We start from the raw sequence: 19,412 nt of genomic DNA, 5'->3' as shown, positions 1-19,412 counted from the left end.
ATTTATGGCTGTGACTCCTTTCTAACACCGTAAAGAGACATGTGATGTCACACATGTGATGCAATATGTTTTCACGTTGAAAATGATCCAACTGTTCAGAATTATACCCTACGTAATAGAAGAAAAATCTGTGGAAATAATATGAAATGTATCATGACTGTTCCCTCAACGTCTTAAAGGAACAGACTGACATTTGTCTCACAGTGTTATTCCATTTAAAGGGAAACTGACAAAGAATGTTCACAAAGTATTTCATCATAAAATAAGCTGCTGTTTGACTTATTTTAATGTAATTGATCAAATTATTTAAATAAACTCAAACAATAGAATATAATAAATAGTTAAATAGATTGATATTTTGATCGGCAAATGGATATTAATGATGAAAATGAAAAAATAGAAAAGTTATTCCAAAAATATAAATAATGATTATAAATAACAACAATAAAAATAAACCAAATTATAATAACAATTATTGTTGTTGTTGTTGTTGTTGTTGTTATATATATGTTATATATATATATATATATATATATATATGTATATATTCGTACAGAGTTCCCTGTAATTAAACATTCAAGACCTTTAAGCAATTTAACAATCCTCTGAAGAAAATATAATGAATCCCATTATATTAATTTCCAGATATCAACTTTTACTTTATGGTTAATATTTGCAATTAATGTAGAAAAAGCAGGAAAAACTCCCTGAAATAACTTTTTTTTTTTTTTTTACAGTGTCTGCTTCTAATGGAAGAGACCTGTTCATTATAATTAAGAGGGATTTTTTATCATTGTGAAAGCACTTGTGTTCATATTTTTGTATTATGTGGTTTGGGATTGGTTCACAGGCTTCTTCCCGATCAGCTGAAATCTGAGGAATCAGTAGCACCACATGATAACAGACAGAAAAAACATACCCAATACTGATGTTGTCAATATGCATCAATAAAAACTGACTTCAATTTAAAATGGCACATCACATGACATACAGCTTTGAAGAGGAATTCAAGACTCTTTGACTAAAGACATGTGACTATTCTGACCACACACACACACACACAGACACAGACACACACGCACACACACACACACACACACACACACACACACACACACACACACACACTCACACACACGCACACCCACAGACACACACATAAACATAGACACACACACACAGACACACACACACGCACGCACAAACACACACACACACACACACACACAGACACACACACGCACGCACATGCACACACACACACATAAACACACACACACAAACACACACACACACACACACACACACACACACACACACTCGCACGCGCACACACACACACACACACACACATAAACACAGACACAGACACACACACACAAACACACACACACATTTCACGCTGTAATTAATTTTCATTGTGTGTTTTGCTTTACTTTTTAAGAATAACTATTTTAATATACATGCTGTCTATTTAATGTTGTACATCTACGAGTGATATGCCAACCACTTCTATTAAAATATATTAAATATTAATATGGTAATTTGGTGATAATTATTAACTTAATTATCACTCAGAGTTCCACATTGATAGTTTAGTAACTTTATGAGAGTGATCGAGTTAAATTGGCTCTTTTCTCTGTTTTACAGAGTCATATCATTTAATATAAATAATATTTTTTTAGTATGATTGTTAATAATTGTGAAAAGCACTTTTGAACCGTGAGACCCACACAAGTGTTGCTCAGGTTGGAGGCAGATGAAAACCCCAACAGTGTGCACAGCAGCAGATATGAATCTGTTCTCAGTGGTTATTAAGGCTCATAAAACAAACTGTTGGCAGCGAATCAACACTTCCTTTCCTGCAGCAGACGGGCTGTGTGGGTTTCTGCTCTGCAGCCTTTCTCACGTTAATAACACAATGACAGTTACAACCGTCCACTCTGGTTAAATAATCGTTAGAGGAAGTTCAGTTAGATTTCAGCACTCAGTACTCACTGTCTCAGGAACAGGAACTTAATGACAGAAATAAACCATTAATGCTGTATTCCATAACATGGTACAATTACCTCTACAATAACTGCAAGAGTTTTTATCACACTGTAAAATAAAGTATAGTAGCATACTGATATTTATTGTTTAATAAATTATGGGACTGAAATCATACAATAATCTATTTTACAATGCTAATCTATAACCTACAGTATATAATATTTTTTTTATTCCTATAAAACACTTTTATTTAACTCCTGATGTAAAGTGACGAGAAGAAAAACACTCAACTGCACAAAAACTGTTGTATTAACACAGTAAACATTAGATTACAATTTCTCGAGGATTAATCGTCACTAATCACAAATGACATATTTATCACTACAAAGACTATGTAACAACAACAAAAAGACTGAAGGAGATCAGAGTTCGATTCACTCTGGAAATCCCCTGAAAAACCAGGACCAGAAATAGATCAGAACAGCAAGTGCAAGTTCAACTTGTTCTGGGGGGAATTTCAGTTTTCAGTAGGAGCAGCCCCACATGAGGTCATGGAGGTGGAGCGCACCAAAATTAAAACAATATGACAGATTTGTAACGGGGGAGAAACCGCTAATTTTAGAAAATAATGTTGAGACTAACCAGATAGTAGGAGGGAAGATTAGAGTTATAGAAACTGATGCAAAATGTTCAACTTTTAGTAGATTCCAGAGTAAAGTCTAGTTTAAACTCTTGTTTGAGAATAAACTCTGTTGCCTTCAACTCTGACTGTCTCCAGTGAAGTTCTTTTGGTTTTTTTTCCAAACATCAGTAGAAAATCATTTTTTAAAGACTTGTTTGAGGATAAACTCTTAACTATTGTCTCAACGAACCTCTGATATAATTAGGTAATTAATTGTATAATTTGAACAATACTATATATGTCTAAGAGATTCTGTTTCTGAATATTTGCTCTGAAGTCAAACTGAAATACATCAAAACAAGGAGGTTTCAAAAACAGACACACTGTGATTTGTCACTTTATTGAGAATGTTTCACTCAAAGAATATGACAAACTTGATTAAAATGAATGAAAGAAACAGAAAATATGAAACAATAACATGTCTACAAGAAGCTAATGATTGAGAATAAATCTCTATTATTATACAGGTCGCAATTCAAAGTGGAAATAAACGAAAATATAAAAATAACACCAGACAAAATGTACACTTAGTAACTGCAGATATATACGTGTATATATGTATTTATATTTTTAGCATGACTGTATCTTCCTTTAACAGAACAACCAAAAGACGTCATCATTGATATTTGTGAATACTGATCAGCGTGATGAATGAGATGAATTGATAAGATTTGATGGTGAGAAAAGGCAGAAAACAGTCAGTCAGCATGTGTGCAGTTGGTGGACGGTCCCTTGTTTCTGATGATCATCAGCAGAGAGAGTCCACCGCAGAACACCAGACTCTTCACTATCAGCACTGTGTACAGCAGGCAGAGCAGCTTCACCCTGCACTGAGACTGGAAGGACCCTGACACACACACACACACACAGTCACACAGTGTGTAAATGTCATCAGAACATCATCAGATTTTCATCAGTATAACTTGGACTTTTCCAGACGGGACAAGCAGCTTTACATGAAGACAGGGGTCGGCTACACTTTGAATGACAGCTCAAAGGTCCTTATTGAAGACAACAAGTCAGAGCCCCAGCCAGCTTTGGAGCTATACGGAGCCAGGACAGAGACTTTAAATGTTGGCATTGAAAAGCAAAGTGAAAAAGGAAAGATTGTGATTGTAGGAGAGGCAGCAGGTGTTCTTACAGTCAGCTTGCTGCAGAGCTAGCAGGTCTGCTGGCTCTCTCTCTGGAGGACAGGAGGCTGCTGGAGCTGGAACCTCTGAAACAGAAAAGGAGTGAAATGTTTGGAGTTGCAGTGAGAAATGTCAGTCCTCTGCTCCTCTGCTCTCTTTGACAGCATCTCCACATGAATCTGAATCACTGCTGAACACAGTCAGCGAGCCTTCATTACCTTGTTCTGTTGGGGCCTCCACTTGGCCCCCCTCGTGCTGGACGTAGCAGCGGTATTTATACGTGCTGCTCTCTTGCTGACGGAGCAGCAAGATGGCGGCGGTGCGTCCCGACTCTCTGAGCTCCAGCTGCTCTCCCTCAGCAGGGGGCAGCTCCTCCAGAGGACCGTTCTCCTTTCGTCTTTTCCAGGAGAAGCGGACCAGAGGAGGAAACATGGCTGAGGCCAGACACAGCAGGGAGCTCTTCCCCTCCAGGTGGGCTCTGGGTGCTGCTGGGTACACGCTCACCACGGGCTTCACTACCTGCTCACCTGAAGTTTGACAGCAGCAACAAGCAGCACAGACACACATTGACACAGTCAACAGCAGCTTACAGCACTGCACTGCATTCAGTGTGATCCTGGAAACTACATGGACTCTGATCACTAAACTACTCATCAATACAGCACAAAGTTCACTACATATACTGTATACTGTATTCACCTTCATATGAAACACACTCAGCATCTAATGTCAGCATGGATTATATGGGGACACAAGATCACATCTTTCATTTCACATTATTTATCATTCATTTTTCTTACCTATAGAAATTCATTTCATATAATGATGACTTGTACCTTCATACAATGGAAATGTCTTTGTATATATGACACATTTTAAATAAAGCACATATTTACCTTCATGTCAAATATTATTTTCATGTTAGGGAACACAATATATTGAATGTTGACGCTCCAGTCCAGTGTCTAGTTATTGAGAGGCGAGGCTCCCAGTTACTGCTTTTTGTTAGTGTCCTTGAAGGAGCCACAGGATGGCGGCTTTGCTTTAACTCTGTGTTCATTCACTCACATTGACATTACTGATGTTACTGACTGACACACTCCACATTTGGACTGATTTCTTTACTTTATCACAATAAATCTCCTTTAATTTATCATCATTCTTTGTGTCCATTCCCGTTTTTGTCATGGCCCAGGAGTCGGGTTATGACTAAATGGGGGCTCGTCCGGGATATTAACCACATATTTACCACAATAAACCTTTTAGAATTCATATAGGAACAAATCAAGACATAAATCATTTTATGACTTTTTTCATTGCATTTTTTCATAACTTCCTGCAAAAATAGTTGATTCTTTCAAATGTGAATGAAAATGTCCACTTAATAAAATAAAATAAAGTACATATGATATTACAATATCATAATTATATGTATATTGTATATCCATTTGAACATTAAATATATTTTCTTTGTACAGTTTAATTTACAGTTAATTTAGCATGATGTGCAGAACATGTTTAAAAATACATTTACATTAAATTCCAAAATCGCTTTGTCCGATTATCCATTTTAACATTTAATGTATTTTCTTTGTACACTTTTTAATTGAATATATTTAAGAAATGATCTGAAAATGATCTCATTCTGTTTCATTTTCAACTTAGAAAATGTCCAAATTTGTCAATGTCAGGTTTAAAATATATTTTAATAACATAATTTATTTATTATAACATAATATAAAATAATGTAATATAGCATAATATATTATATTGTTTGATATTATAATATAATATAATATAATATAATACAATATAATATAATAAAAAGACGGTCTTGATCCTTTAGGATGAAGTCAAATATTATATTATTGTGAAAGTGTAAAACAATTTTTCTTCATCATTTTCTACACATGATTATAACTTCCATATTTAATCAAATGCAATTGTCGTTTTAATGATCTCAATAATTTTGCAGTTAAACTATGAATTCTTACCATTTCTATCTGTTATAAATTTTATTATATTTGGCACAAACTGTTTTCTTGCAATTTTAACTTCCTGCAACAATGTTTGATTCTGTCATATGTGAATAAAAACTGCCACATAATACAATATAATCTAAAATTAAATTAAATATATAATATAACGTAATATAATATTTTATATGTTATAATGTATTAAAATGCAATATATTATAATAAAATATAATACAATGAAATATAATATAATATAATATAATATAATATCAGCAGGTTGGGGCAGATTACTCTGAAATGGATTCAGCTGCTGAACAGAAATTTCACGGCAGTTTTTGTCATGATAGTAACTTGATCCACTGGATTACAAAAATATGTAATCAGATCACTTTTTAATTGCACTTTATGCTATGAATTGGAAACTTTGATGCCCAAATAAAATTAAATTTCTGCATCTTCCAAATTGAATAAAAACAGTATTGAACATGAAAAAAAGACCCTGAGTTAATCAAAAATGAAATGACCATATAAATAACATATGACAGAATTAAACATGAGCTCATATAATATAATACAGCAACTAAATTTGTGTTAAAATTATTTACACATTTTCCGCTGTACACTTTACTCTATATGCTAAATAAACACAACAAAATAATAATAAATAATTATAATACATAAAAAGTAAAACAACACATAATATTGATCTATACTTTCCTAAAGGTTTTATAAGTGATCATATATAATTTATAATTATTTTGTCTTTTGACACAAACAGAAATGTGTGTGCCTTTAGATATCATCCTGTATCACAGATAGAAATCACTCCATATGTTTCCATATGTTCTATTTAATTGACATATCATATTCAGTATGATAAATATATCTTTAGGACATGTTTATCATCATATAAAACACAATTGTAGTGATAGTTATAGTGAGTTGTTAAAAATAATACAAGAGGTGCTGCTGAATTACTGAGAGGATCAAATACTGTATATTTGTAACATTTCCAATATCAAACTTTTTCTATATGAATCAGTTTCATCTCCTGCAGAAATAAAGAATCACTTGAGTTGTGCCGTGAGATTTAAACATCTTTTCAGGAATTATAAAGCTTTTTTATGTAACAATAGCTGCATGGCTGCAAGAATTCTCTACTAATGATGAAAAAAGTCACAAGCAGCAGAAACTCATTAAAACATATTTTCAATAAAACAACTGAAGGAAAAAGAAAGTTTATTCTTACCTACAAACAGTTTAGTTCCAGAGCCAAAGATCCAGTACACTCCGCCTCGCACAGTGAGAAAGACTGGTACAAAAACCTGTCTGCTGCTGAATGTGTCAGCTGAGGTGAACCAGTCCACATTATGAAGCAGTATCATATTTCAGCTCCATGATGTGTTTCTCTAATGTTCATATCAACATGACTGTCTCTTCTTTTATGTCCTTTTTAGACACATTAGCAGAGTGTCTCCGTGGATCGTTGGTTCAGACGTTCATGTTCCTCAGAGGATGAACCCTACTGACTTTGGTCAGTTTTTATCAAACACCATCATCAGCTCACGTCTTTAAATTGTCCATTACTTTGATTTATGACGTGTGTGCGTCCAATGACAGGACGCTGGGCCACACAGCCAGTGTGTGTTGCTCTGTAGTCTTGTTTTGATTTGAAGGAGAAAGAGTTGTGATCCTCCTACTTTTTAAATCAGGTCAACACATGAGACCAGAGTTACCAACTTATCACCGCAATAAAACACTTTGGACTTCTACGACGCCGTCACTACACCCATAGAGGCTCCCGTCCCATCTCTCTGGACCGACTACAGCTGCTGCACTTCCTCATTCTGTCACCACAACAACTCACCACGTCATCAGGAGAACCACCACGTGAATGCCTTCAACCTAACCCAGTACCCACTTCCTCCATGCAAACTTCAAAACAAAAGCCTCTGAAAAAAGCCCTGTTCAACACAAGATCCCTCAACAATAAAAGCCTCATCTTAAATGAATTCATCAGTGACAAACAACTAGACTTCCTCTGTGTGACTGAAACCTGGCAAAAACCCATGGAATATTTCACACTAAACCAAACCTTCCCTGCTGGATATTCATACATGGACATCCCTCGCTCTAAGGGCCGAGGAGGAGGAAAACACCACCAAGACCTCAACCCTCGGCCACTCTCCATCATTGCTGCACCATCTTTTGAACATCTGGCATTTAAACTCCCCGCTCCAAAACCTCATCATTGCTATTATCTGCCGTCCACCCAAACCCAACCCAACCTTTCTGTCAGATTTTTAGAATTCTTCACACAACTGTCTTCAGTCTCCCCATCTGTCCTCCTCCTAGGAGACTTTAACATTAGATTAGATCGAACTTTATTGTCACTGAACAAAGTAACAGCTACTTGGACAACAAAATGCAAAATATAGGCCACCTACAGTAATGCCAATAAATTAGAATAGGAGTATGAGTTCTTACTGTTTTGCTCGACACTATTCACTATATATCAATTTATTGTTGTTGTTTTCTCGCCTGGTTCTTCCTGCGTGCTCTCCCATTCCCTTTCTCCTTCTCTATCTTTCTCTCTTTCCCTTGGCACTGACAATCATACACAAATATATTGTAGCAGACCATTTCCTACATAAGTAATTTGATACAACATACAGATAGCTGGTTTATATTATCTGTTACTTTAGCTTAACACGCTTCAGAAGAAGAAAAAACAAGACAGAGATCATTATGGACTGTCCCTAGTCTCTCACCTGAATCTGTCTTTTTTCTTTTAAAGAACTGTCGTATGTCCATTGGTCACTGGCAGACCACACACACACACACACACACACACACACACACACACACACAGAGAGACCGGACAGTAAAAGCTTGTTAAATTAAATAATCTGTGCTCAAAAAATTAAAAAAGTTAATACACCACATATTTTCTGAGTCATTAGTACAAATTTGTAATTTTAAGTTAACAGTACTCGACCGCTTTCATTTATTTTAGTCACTGTACTCAAATAGTTTGACAGTAAACTTGACGACGTCACGTCACGTGCGCGCGTCCTTCTTCTCCAAGCCTGTCGGAAAGTCCGCCATTACCGCTACTCGCGTCGTCAAGAAAAGCCGAGAACGAAGCAACTTTCTCAGCAGGAGTCGCTAACAGTGAACGCCGTGCTGACCGCCCTCACCGCCCTGACCTCCGTTATTTTCATATTCGCTTTGGGAGCACTAATTTGTTAAGTTAAGAGTTGTTTAACGCCATATTTTAACGGTGTGCATTCGGGCTGTCTGCAGTTATTTGTATCTGTCCGTTAAATGTGATTTGGCTAGCTTAATTTGTAAATGCCTCACTTAACTGTTAGCTAATTTACATGTAAAGAGGGATTAGAAAGTGGACTTGTGGGATTTTTATGTCAAAGTGGAAATTTTGTCTTGTGTAGAAAGTTGTCTGGTAAATTTCATAAAGTTGATTTTACCACACAATGTCGACTGGAACTGCATGTTTCATCGGCATGCATGTCCGGGCATGTCTCGGCTTAACGGTTACTGAATGTTAATGTTTTGTATGGAGGGTTTAACTTTAAAGTTAAGGTCACATCAGTTTCAATTTCACGTTTTACCGGACCATTTCTGTTTTTTTTTAACGCACGTAAACTGGCTTGTAATCAGTGTGGAAAAATAACCGCAGTCCAGCGGTCAAGTGTTCCCAGTCTTTGCATGGTTAAGGTCATTCCGACTTTATAATATCTCTCTTCTTAACCTGAGAGTGTAGCAATACCCTTTTATGTCTTGGTTTAGAGATATAAGAACTGTTTACATTTTCCATTTGTCACAATATCTATAGATTAGCAAGAACTTAAGTCTGAGTAAAGTGAAATATGTTCATAAACCTGTTTAAATAAGTTTGGGATTAAGACATTTCACACTGTGTGAGGTTAATACATTAATCAATGTAATACTTCAAAGATATTGTACATAATGCTTTTGTTGAAAGTGTATTATCTTGCTTAAAATGTCATTCTTTTTTCTCTGAAGGCTGAAGCAACAGGCCGACATACAGAGTCTTCAACCTGGTATGTTATTGGCAAACATTAAGCTTTTTTCGATATTTGTTTTGCATAGTTGATGAAATGTAAATTAATGCACCACAATCAAATTAATCTAAAACCTGTTTCACAAGTGTTTTCAATTGATGAGAATATTGTTTTCAATTGATGAGAATATTGTTTAATTTTACCATGGCTTGGCCTACGGCGCAAAGAGGTCATAAATGATGACCTACCTGTTGGAGAGATCCTGGAACGCTGGCCTGCTCTTAAAATAGAGTCACAGGTAAACAATATTTTTTTAAGTAAATCTATCTAGGCACATGTATTCAATTTCATTCTTCAGACTGACTTTGTCAGTGATAAGCTGAAAATATCCATTCAGGTTTGCAGTGAATACCATTGAGTGTGATTTGGTAGTGTAGTGGTATGGATGTTTTCCCCCAAACTTGAAACAGTTCAAGGTCAATGTTTGGCAGTACTGGGCAGTATTCAGGAATGCTTTGTTGCTGTTTATATCTCCTTACAGGGCCACATATACATTAGGGCTGCAGCGATTCGTCGACGTTGTCGACAAAAATCGATAATAGAAATAGTCGACAATGAATTCCATTGTCGACTATTGTCGCCAGACGTGTTTTTCCAACAGAGTGAGGCATTTCACTTCATTACAATCTCTGCCGAGCGCAAGCGGTAACGTACGCGCTTGCGGCGTCCAACACAGCTACACGTACCAAAACTTAGAAAGTTTGGTAGCATTTTAGCCTGGATACGGCCAATAAAAAAATGACTTGCAAGGTTTGCAAAGCAGACCTGCGTGTCACGGCAGCACCTCGGCGATGCACGAGCATTAAATAGAAAGCACGTCGGGCAGTTGAACCAAACGGAGTCTGACTCGTCTCGGTAAGATTCAAGTAACATTCAGCCGATACGTTTTGTTTATAAGCTTTAAAAGAGAGCTTTAACGTTATGTCTGACGAACGTATTTTAAATTAAATGCATGCAGTCTGAAGCAGAGAGCCAGCATGGAGCCTTTCTGCAGAAGAAGCAGATGTGCAGCAGCAACAGGCTCCTCACTGAGTCAGTACTGGTGCTGGTCTGTGATACCAGGTTCCAACAGGTGAGCCCAGTTCAACCCAGACTACATCCAGAACCCAGAACCAGTTCCACCCACTTGATGGAGCAGAAATACAGTTTTATAAAACACATTTTCCTGTCCAGAAAAAATGGACAGAGGTTTATTTATTTATTTTTTGTATGAATCAGCAGCTGGATTGTTGGATAAAAGATGCATTTTTCATTTAAGTACCCATCTTTCTTGTGTTTATTATCATTTGCCACATATTTAAAGCAACTTCATGCTAAATTTAAGAAAAAATTAATAATTATCCGATTAGTCGATTAATCGTTTCAATAGTCGGTGACTAGTCGACTATTAAAATAGTCGTTAGTTGCAGCCCTAATATACATTACAATCTGACTTAAACATTCATGTACTTTGTACAGGTCTGTGCCGAGTTTCACAGGATTGCAAACATCAACCTGAAGAACCAGTTCTATGCTGAGTTGGACCGACATGCCCCCCGTCTTCAGAGCTTGTTCAGAAAGAGAGCTGCACGCACAGGGAAAGTAGCTGACACTCTGGGTCAGCTCTTTGATGCTTATGACCACCAGGTCAATTGCTTAAGATTGTTGGTGCTTAAAAGTTGTACTATGTCGGTGTATGTGTTTGTGTAGATATATAATAATTCATATCTGTTTAGTTACTGTTATTCTGTTTTGTTCTTACACGCAAGGAACAAGTTGATGTTCACATCAAACGGGCTGCTGTCCTTCGTGCCCTCCCAGCTTATCTTCATGAAGATGACTCTACATTTCTGAAGTTTTGGGATGTAAGTACAATTAAGCATTTGCTCTGCAACAATACAATACAATTACTGGTATTTATTTTTATTTTGTTACATTGTTTAAGTTGCTGCAATGCAGGAAGAAAAAAAAGAATTAAAAAATGAAATAAAAAAATACATATATTTGCTTATGTTTCAACCTATATCACTAGATATGGACCTTGTCTGTGAGAATTTTTTCAGCAAATGTTTCTTCTCTTCTGTTGACCAGATTGCATTCAGGTTCTTGTTGCAGGCAATAAGTAATTCCATAAGTAGTATAGATAATGTAAGGTATACAATGGATGCAAATCATAAAAAAAGGCATATACAACATATAGCATCTTTAATATTGTGCGAAGTGCTGAGTAAATTCCAACTATATTTAATTCATTTCAAGTGCTGAGCATGATTTATTCCTTTGGATGCCTTTGAAATGCAGCTCTTTAGCTTAAAAGATAAAAATAAATGTGTAAGTCTGAATTTTTCATTCCATTTAAAAAATTTTTGAATCTGTATTTATTACTATTTTTTTCTTGCAACAATGACAATGGAAAATATTTAGTCAATTGAAGATCAAATTTTTTGTTTATAACATGGTAAAATGAACAAATTTCAGGCTGGGAGACAAAACATTCTGTTCTACATTTTACATAAATAATTTCATATAAATCTGTTCCACGTTTTATATTGACTGTGACCTGCGACTGACCTGAGAAACCATTTGCATTTATGTATTGTGATTATTGTTTTGGATGGTTCTATCTGACTGTTTTCTGTCTTCATTACTGATGAATTGCCTGCAAACAGCTTTGGGAGATAGCTCAGGTTATCTCACATAACAGTTCTCTGTTGTTGTCTTCAGATGGCCAAGTCTGATGAACCAATCACTGAAGATCTACCAGTAGGGATCCTGTTGATCAGTGCAGATTCAACAGATGCAACATTCTTCTGCCCAGAGAAGACTGCAATTGTACTTGAGGGTAACATAGTTATGGAATTTTCCAAAATGGCTGAGGCATTTGTCACACTTTTTGCACTTTGTTATGCCTTGCATCTAAGTTACCCAAACGGCATGTCAAACACGTTTGACTTCATCCAGAAAGTACTTATGGGCCTGGATGATGGGAAGTTGAGGCCTCGGGTGCTGACCCTTAAAAATGACTTGCTGATTGTGGAGGGATCCTAATATGTAAACAAAGTTCACAACATTGCTCAGGCCCGGTTTTAGTTGTGTTATTGAATGTACTATGTACATTTAGGTTGTAACATTTGTACACAAAGTTTTATGGAAATGTCTAAAAGTGTCTGAATAATGTGTAATGTGTGACAGAGGATTTCATTCATATTGTCACAAAGTGATTGTTTTTTGGGGTTTTTTAAAGGCAGTTTTTTAAGTTTTGGAAGATGTAATGGATACATTTTGGATGCCAAAGTTGGATAACGTTTATGGAAGTGTTTAAAGTATTGAAGTAATTAGGGTTCAGCAAAATATTAAGAGTTGAGCATGGAAAATAAAAAGGTTTTTTTTCCATATAAAACACATAAAAAAACAGGTCATAGGACAAACATTGTTTTGAGGTTCTGGACTGTGTTTTAAATAATGCTTGCATTTTTAATGTTACCGTTTGGCAGCTGTTTTTGATAGGTCCTTATGTAACAAAGTGATTAGGAGTCCTCAAGTCTTCTTGCAAGGCCCTTGTACTATTTTTGGAATGTATTCTTCCATTTGCGACACTGTTTAATTGTGGTTACTCAATAAATTTGGTCTGGCATTTCAAATGTTATATATTTTTTTCTATTCAAAACATATGTATTTGGGGCTTTTTAGTTAAAGCTACTTAAAACATTTTTTGAAACTGATTACATAAAATGTTTCAAGGTAAACTAACTTGCAGTTTTGCTTTTAAATTAAGTAATGTTTTTAATTATATAGGAGTTTTTGTGCATTGTTAATTTAACTTAAAACAGTTAAGTACATATTAAGTGAATAATTTCTTACAGACAACTTACATTTTTTATGTTAAAGGTGATAAAAATATTTAAGGAAGCCATACTTAATTCTATTCTTACTGTGAAAACAAAATACCAAGTAAAAAGTACTTAAACAAGAATGTTTGTGTAACTTAAAAAATTTAGTTAGTGCCACTTAAAATAATTTAGTTAAAGCTACTTAATTTAAAATGTCAATATAACACACAAAGTTGAGTAAGTGAAACTAGAAAATTTCAATGTAATCAGTTTCACCAATTTTTTTGAGTTATATGAACTTGTCGGGTTTTACAGTGTAGGAGTTATCTTTCACACATCTCATACCTTTGTGTTATAAATAGCCTATATATAGACCTACTGTGTGTGTCTGTGTGTGTGTGTGTGTGTGTGTGTAGTATATACTACTACGTCTGCATGAATGTAATGTGATTATTATTGTTGCAAAGTCTGGTTCAGGTTAAATCCTCTGCAAAACATGAATAAATACAGGAAAAAAAAACATTTAACTATTTTTTTTTGTCTACTTTGACAGTAAGACACAACTGAAAAATATCAAATATGAACTAGGAATAAATAACAATTCATTTAAAAAGCCACAGTGAGTGTTTCCACACATACTGGTATTATACAGTGATTATGTCGTTTGTTTTCACTCTGGTCCAAATGCCCTGACAGGGAGTCATGTTTCCATGACGACGGACCAGAAAAAGACGTTCGTGACGTCAAATTATGTCTCTAAAGTAACGATAAACTTTAACAACAGAGACACAAGTACGCACTTCACAGGTACACAGTTAATTTGTGGCACTGCTCCTTTTGTTTAATAAACGGACCGCTCCAGTTTGACTGTAGCTGCGCTAATCAAATCAAATCAAATCAATTTTATTTATATAGCCCAAAATCACAAATCACAGATTTGCCTCAAAGGGCTTCACAGACTGTACATGGTACGACACCCTCTGTCCTTAGACCCTCACATCGGCCAGGGAAAAACTCCTTTAAAAAACCCTTTTAGCAGGGGAAAAAAGAAGAAGAAACCTCAGGGAGAGCGACAGAGGAGGGATCCATCTCCCAGGACGGACAGACGTGCAATAGATGTCGTTGTACAGGGCAGGTCAACAGAGTAGAGTAGATAGAGGTTGGGGGGGGGGGCAATAGGGAGAGAGAGAGAGAGAGAGAGAGAGGGGAGCAGGAGTTCTTGGGGGGGGGGGGGGGGTTGGGGGGCACAGCAGCAGGTGATGATGCGCCACCATCATTGGCCAGTAGTGATGGTGAGTGGACCAGGAGAGGAACATTCCCATCTGGGGCCGGACCAGATCCACAGCAGTGAGACCAGCAGGAGTGATGGAGCAGGACCACAGCTCCACACCCTGTGAAGAGAGAGCAGAGAAAAGTGCGAGTATTCTGGGAAAATAAAAGCTTGTGTCATGTATTATTGGGACAGAGAGAAAGAGGGCCCCGGTGTATCGTGTCCCCCGACACATTGGGCCTATAGCGGCATAACTAGGGGCTGGTCCAAGGCCTCGGCCAGCCCTAACTATAGGCTTTGTCAAAGAGGAAAGTTTTAAGTTTACTCTTGAATAAAGAGAGGGTGTCTGCCTCCCGAACTGACACTGGGAGATGATTCCACAAGAGAGGAGCTTGATAACTGAAGGCTCTGGCTCCCAATCTAGTTTTAAGGACTTTCGGAACCACAAGTAACATAGAATTTTGGGAGCGTAGTGCTCTAGAAGGGTAATATGGCATTATGAGGTCTTTAAGATATGATGGTGCCTGACCATTTAGAGCTTTGTAAGTAAGAAGAAGGATTTTGAACTCAATTCTGGATTTTACAGGGAGCCAGTGCAGCGAAGCTAGAACAGGAGAAATATGATCTCTTTTCTTGGTTCTTGTTAGTACACGAGCCGCAGCATTTTGGACTAACTGAAGAGTTTTAAGGGATTTATTGGAGCAGCCTGACAGTAAGGAATTACAGTAATCTAACCTTGAAGTAACAAAAGCATGAACTAATTTTTCTGCATCCTTTTGAGACAGGATGTGTCTAATTTTTGTAATATTACGTAGGTGAAAAAATGCAGTCCTTGAAGTTTGTTTTATATGGGAGTTAAATGACAGATCCTGATCAAAGATAACTCCGAGGTTCCTTATGGTGGTATTGGAGGCCAGGGTAATGCCATCGATGCTAATTAAGTCTTTAGATAATGAGTTTCGGAGGTGTTCGGGTCCCAGTACAATCAATTCTGTTTTTTCCGAGTTTAACATTAGGAAGTTGTGGACCATCCAGGTTTTTATGTCTTTAAGGCATGCATTTAGTTTGGCTAGCTGATCAGTTTCACCTGGCTTGATTGATATATATAACTGAGTGTCATCAGCATAACAATGAAAGTTAATTGAATGTTTTCTAATTATGTTACCTAGAGGGAGCATATAAAGGGTGAATAAAATTGGTCCAAGCACAGAACCCTGTGGAACACCGTGGTTAACATCAGTGCGCACGGAGGATTCATTGTTCACATGAACAAACTGGAAACGGTCTAATAAGTACGATTTAAACCAGCCCAGTGCCGTTCCCCTAATGCCAATTACATGTTCCAGTCTCTGTAATAGGATACGATGGTCAATTGTATCAAATGCAGCACTCAGATCTAGTAAGACAAGGACTGAGACAAATCCATTATCAGAAGAAATTAAAAGGTCATTTGTAATTTTTACCAATGCTGTTTCTGTGCTATGATGAGTTCTAAATCCTGACTGGAAGTCCTCATATAGACTATTGTGTTGAAGAAAATCACAAAGTTGATTTGCGACTGCTTTCTCCAGGATCTTAGAGATGAAGGGGAGGTTAGATATTGGTCTATAGTTTGCTAAAACGCCAGGATCTAAATTAACCTTTTTCAGAAGAGGTTTAATTACAGCTACTTTAAATGATTGTGGCACGTAGCCTGTTAATAATGACAAGTTGATTGCATCTAAGAAAGAAGTACCCGTTAAAGGTAGAACCTCTTTAAGCAGCCTTGTTGGTATGGGGTCTAGGAGACAGGTTGACGGTTTAGATGAGGAAATCATTGAGGTTAGTTGTTGGAAAGTGATGGGAGCGAAGCGATCTAAATATTTATCAGGGTTTGTACCCGTTTCTAAGGCTCCAGGGTTTAAGGATGCTTCAGTACCAGTTAATGGCAGGAGGTAGTGAATTTTATTTCTAATAGTTATAATTTTCTCATTGAAAAAGCTCATAAAATCATTACTAGTGAGTGCAATAGGAATACATGGTTCAATAGAGCTGTGACTCTCTGTCAGCCTGGCTACAGTGCTGAAAAGGAATCTTGGGTTGTTCTTATTTTTCTCAATTAATGACGAATAATAGGCTGATCTGGCTTTACGGAGGATTTTCTTATATGTTTTAAGACTGTCCTGCCAGGTTAAAAGAAATTCATCCAGCTTAGTTAAACGCCATTTCCTTTCGAGCTTTCGTGAAATTTGCTTCAGTTCACGGGTTTGAGAATTGTACCATGGAGTTAACTTTTTCTGTTTTATTATTTTCTTTTTTAGTGGGGCAATAAAATCTAGCGTTGTTCGCAGTGAATCTGCAGTACTGTCGACAAAGTTATCAATTAGGGAGGGACTGAAGTTAACATAGTCCTCTATTATGTTGGAGCACGACAAAGAGTTAAAGACAGGTGGAATCACTTCCTTGAACTTAGCTACAGCACTATCAGATAGACATCTAGTGTAGAAACTCTTGCTTATTAGCGAGTAGTCCAATAGCAGGACTTCAAAAGTTATTAAATAATGGTCTGATAACACAGGATTTTGTGGGAAAACTATTAAATGTTCAATTTCAATCCCATACGTCAACATAAGGTCGAGGGTGTGGTTAAAAGAGTGAGTGGCTTCATGGACTTTCTGATTAAAGCCAATCGATTCTAGTAAGGAGATAAAAGCAGTACTAAGGCTATCATTATCAACGTCAACATGAATATTAAAATCACCTACAATAATTACCTTATCTGTAATTAGTACTAGGCTTGATAAAAACTCAGAGAATTGTGATAAAAATTCTGAATACGGACCGGGAGGCCGGTAAACTATGACAAATAGGATTGGCTGTTGGTTTTTCCAGGTTGGGTGTGAAAGACTGAGAACAAGGCTTTCAAATGAGTTATAGTTTAATTTAGATTTTGGGGTAATTAGAAGGTTTGACTCATATATCGCTGCAACTCCTCCTCCTCGGCCTGTGCCACGAGGGATATGAGTATTAATATGACTAGGAGGAGTAGATTCATTTAGGCTAACATATTCTTCATCACGCAGCCAGGTTTCAGTTAGACAAAGTAAGTTAATATTGCAGTCTGATATTAACTCATTTACTAATAAAGCTTTAGATGATAAGGATCTAATGTTTAAGAGTCCACATTTAATTAGTTTGGGTTTTTGTTTATTTGCAGTTGAAGTTTCAATTTTTATTAGGTTATTTTGGGTAACTCCTCTTCTGTTAGAACCTGGTTTAATTAACTTAACTTTGGGAGGACGGGGGACAGACACAGTCTCTATGGGATTTTGGGTGGATGACTGCTCAAAGGGAAAGGCAGAGAAGTGTTTTACACTGCGACTCTGCCTCCTGGTCTCAACTCTGACTTGTCACGGGTTTGGACCGCTAATAAACTTGGTCAGGTTGCTAGATATGAGAGCGGCTCCATCCAAAGTGGGATGAACACCATCTCTCCTAATAAGACCAGGTCTCCTCCAGAAAGTTTGCCAATGATTAACGAAGCCCACGTTGTTTGCAGGACACCACCTCGACAACCAGCGCTGGAGCGATGAAATGCGGCTACACATATCATCGCTGGTCAAATTTGGCAGGGGACCAGAGAAAACTACGGAGTCCGACATTGTTTTGGCATATGCACACACCGATTCCACATTAATTTTTGTGACCTCCGATTGACGTAATCGGGTGTCATTACTGCCGACGTGAATAACAACTTTACTGTATTTACGTTTATCCTTAGCCAGCAGTTTCAAAAAGGATTCAATGTCGCCCGCTCTGGCCCCCGGGATGCACTTAACTATGGTGCCTGGTTTCGCTAACTTCACGTTCCGAAGAATGGAGTCGCCAATGATCAGAGTTGGCTTCTCAGTAGGTGTGTTACTGAGTGGGGAGAATCTGTTGGAGACGTGAAGCGGTTGGTGGTTAACCATCGTGGGCCTCGGCTTCTGACTATTCCCCCTTCGGACATTCACCCAGCCGTCCGGCCGCTCGGGAGGTGTCGGGGAACGGCTAGCTGCACTATGTCGGCTCGCACCAGCTAAGGGCGACTGGCTAACTGCTGCAGTTAACTTTACCGAATTAGTTTCCATGGTGCGGAGCCGCACTTCTAGTTCACTAAGCCTCGCCTCCAACACAGCTAAAGCACTACACTTATTACAAGTACCATTATCATTAAAGGAGGCTAAGCAGTAACTAAACATTTGACACACCGGGCAAGAGAGAGCAGGAGAGTGAGGGGGAGAAGACATGGTTAGCAGCTAGGCTAGGTAGCTAACACAACTGAGTAGTATCAGACAGATAAGATTAGCGATAAAGTCGCTACAAGGAGCAGATAGATACGGGTGCTTAAGTAAAACTAGCGTATGTATAAATGAAGCGGACAGGTATCCGTTATGGTTATAGTGTGTAGCGTTTAACAGAGTTAACT

The sequence above is a fragment of the Centropristis striata genome, chromosome 11, assembly GCF_030273125.1.
Source record: "Centropristis striata isolate RG_2023a ecotype Rhode Island chromosome 11, C.striata_1.0, whole genome shotgun sequence".
Taxonomy (NCBI): domain Eukaryota; kingdom Metazoa; phylum Chordata; class Actinopteri; order Perciformes; family Serranidae; genus Centropristis; species Centropristis striata.
This window is presented reverse-complemented; position numbering follows the sequence as displayed.